Source organism: Microtus ochrogaster, chromosome 16 (assembly GCF_000317375.1).
Source record: "Microtus ochrogaster isolate Prairie Vole_2 chromosome 16, MicOch1.0, whole genome shotgun sequence".
In the NCBI taxonomy this organism is placed as follows: domain Eukaryota; kingdom Metazoa; phylum Chordata; class Mammalia; order Rodentia; family Cricetidae; genus Microtus; species Microtus ochrogaster.
Genome location: NC_022018.1, coordinates 55,287,896 through 55,290,809, shown reverse-complemented (window position 1 = coordinate 55,290,809; position 2,914 = coordinate 55,287,896). Strand labels below are relative to the sequence as shown.

At 57.9% G+C, this 2,914-nt stretch overlaps 1 protein-coding gene across 4 annotated transcripts in view; it reads right to left on the bottom strand.

The window, feature by feature from the left end:
- Positions 1-2,914, bottom strand: part of Cplx2 (complexin 2) — a 74,119-nt gene that overhangs the window by 11,425 nt on the left and 59,780 nt on the right. The window contains exon 1 of one of the 4 annotated variants that reach the window (XM_005355194.2): positions 1,377-1,615. The exons of the other annotated variants lie outside the window; for them this stretch is intronic. The gene's annotated coding sequence lies outside the window, so the exon portion shown is untranslated. Of the gene's footprint in view, positions 1-1,376; positions 1,616-2,914 lie in introns of those variants that run through there. 4 annotated transcript variants of the gene reach the window in all.

The following is a 2,914-nucleotide window of genomic DNA, read 5'->3' as shown; positions in this document are numbered from 1 at the left end:
TGGAAGAGGTCCTGCCGACTGGGTGCAGTTGAGGATTAGGGCCTCACCGCCAGGAGGCGCTCCTCAGCGGCTGCGGAAAGCTGCCGTCTGTCTCCGCGCGGGAAGGGTGCTGGTGGGGGTGGAGGCTGCTGGTGGTGGTGGAGGGGTGTTGGACTCTGGGAAGGAGAGGGGGAGGTAGACTAATGCAAAAGCTTCCATGATGTCAGTCACGGGAGTCCCAGGGCAGGTCCTCACCTTCCCTTCAGACCGCAACCCCCAACACCCCTACAGTCAGTTCCAGACCAAAGGCAGCCAAGGCACCAGTTCCGTCGAGTCCCAGGGACTTGGCCCCCTCCTTTTGCCTGACAAGCACCTGCAGTGTTTGTCTTTGCGGCTGTTTTTCTGATTTTTCTGATTAGAGTACGGGCTACAATCACACCTCAATTCAACACTCAGTTGCTTTTTGCAAGGGACCCCACGCCAATGGTGGTGGCCAAGACAGAGGACATCTCCCTTACTTCCCCACCCCACGCCCCTAGAAGCAAGATGTCCCCGGGGAGGAGAAGGGGTGATCAAGGATGGGTGAGCGTAAGGGATTGCTCGTCTGGGTCATGAAAGTGGCAGGGGCTTCCCTCCACTGAAGAGAGGGTAGGCTTCCCAGGCGCTGCTTCCCGGGCCCTCATGGAGACCAGCACTCGCGACTGCCCTGGGGCTTTCAGTTGGCCACTGCGTGTCCCCTTCCCCCAACACGCACCTTTCAACCCTGAGCCCCAGCCTGGCATTAAACTTTGCAGAGAAGGGGGCAGTCTGAGAGTGGGGAAAACCTTGTTACTCCCACACGGGCTCAAGCTGCTCCAACCGCACTCCTGTGGGAAGAGGACAAATAGTCCCCCTGCCCCCCACCGACGTGGGCACTCCTCTCGCCAACTGGCCTCTGCCACCCTCAGACTCCCCGAACTCTACCTCTCCAGGCGGCTTTCTGTTCCAGGAGCAGAGGGCCCTGGAGGGCTTGGGGGGTAGCCACACCCCGAAGTAGCTAAAGACCACGTCCCCCACCCTAGTCTGTGGGCTCGAAGTTGTTCTCCAGGTTCACTGTTGAATCTCCACACACGGGGCGGTCAGGGTTCCAAGAGCCCCACTGAACCCTCTCTGGGTGCTCGCCCGCCCACATCTGCCTGCCCAGTGTCCGCACCAGCCCTCCTCCTGGTTTCCGCGGGGAGCTGTCCCTTCAGTACCATGCCGAGCGGGCAGGGGCTGCAGTTCCCAGCACGCGCCCCGCGGTCTCGGGGAGTCCCTCAAAGACTCAACTGCTAGGCTCCCCCACAGTTCTGAGGTCAGAGCAGTTCCCTACTGCCCCCAGCCCAGCTCCGCCTCCCCGGCCCGAGGCCAGCACCGACCTGGTGGTCCCAGCAACCGTCTAAGCCACTGCAGGGCTCCGGCCGACTCCAGCAGGCGGTGCCGTGCGAGTGCTCAACCAGCTTGCGCCGCCGCCTGGTGTAACTCCGCCAGGCGAGCTGGGGCCGCGGCTGCTGCTGCGGGCGGATGCTGAAGGCGCCCTCCAATCACACCCCTCAGCCAGGCCCTGACGCCTTACAGCTCCTCTTCCAGAAGGAAAATTCAAAATCTCTCTCTCTCTCTCTCTTCCCTCCCTCCCTCCCTTTTTCCTCCCTCCCTTTTTCCTCCCTCCCTCCCTTCTTCTCTCCCTATTTCCCTATCCCCCTCTTTCCCTCCTCCTTTTCCTCTCGCTGCCTCCTCCCCTCCTCCCTTCTTCCTTTTCTTCTCCTGGCTTTTCCCTTTCTCCTTTCTCTATGCCCTTCCTTATCTACTCTGATTCTTGTCGCAGAGAGCCCTACTGATCTGCTTTCAGCTAGACTTCTTTCCCAACTCCACTGTGTCCAAGCTCCAAGAACCACAAGCCTGTAGCTTTGGAGGGGTGATGCGGGCAGCAGTGTTTGTAAAGGGTTTTTAACCAGAAACCAAAGGAGTTGCCTTCTCAGGGAAGCTCTCTTTTGACCTGGCTAGGCATGCTAGGATAGGCATACGCCCCTTGGGGTGCCCCTTTCCCTAAAGGAACCCCAGTTTCAACCACATTCTCTCTCTGCTTGCTTGTGTCTTGCCTGTGAGCAGCTTCTGGACTGGGCAGTCCACTGTCAGATCGTTTCTGCAGTTTATGACCACAATGTCCAGCTACAGGCTCACTCCAGAACCACTGGTGCACAGGATAAGGACAGCCCTCCTGGGGTGGGGAGCAGGGGGGAGGCTCTGTTCTGGACCCAGGAGCAAATGACTACTGCAGAATCGAAGGGGGAGCCTTAGGCGAACTGCTCCCCAGTCCTCTGTAGATGTTATCCTCTGGTGGTGGTATTCTAGAAGGCCTTCCTTTCCCTCCTGGGCCAGGGAAGAGAGGGAAATCCAACGATAGGGGGCAACATCAGCTCCATCCTCAGCCTTGTCCCTTCCCCTCTCGCTCTCTTGCGTGTTCTCTTTTCTTTCCTGATGAGCCTTTCCATTCTGCCTGTCATCTATTGGCTCCCAACCTCTTCCTTTAATCCAGCCTGAGGTGCAGAAAAATGGCTCTGGGGGGTGGGTGGGTTTGTATTTAGCCTTTGCAAGCTGTGCAGGAGTTCATGCATCCATCGGGGTCATGTCAGAGTAGAGACAGCTTCTGCTTCTGAAAGGGATGGCTTCTCTTCCAGGAGAGAGAGCTGTGTCAGGGCAGGGTCCAGGGGAGAAAGGGGGTTCACAGTAGACGTCTCAAAGTGGAGAGCCTCACAAGTCTCTCTGCACCCTGCTTCCCTGAAGAATTGTGTTTGTGAAGTTTCCCTCTGTTCTCCCCTTTCAGACTGCAGACTTTGTGTAATGGCAGAGCTCTCTGTTTAGCATTGTTGGGCACCAGCATAGGGTGCTCCTTATTTCCCTCTCTGTTTAGCATTGT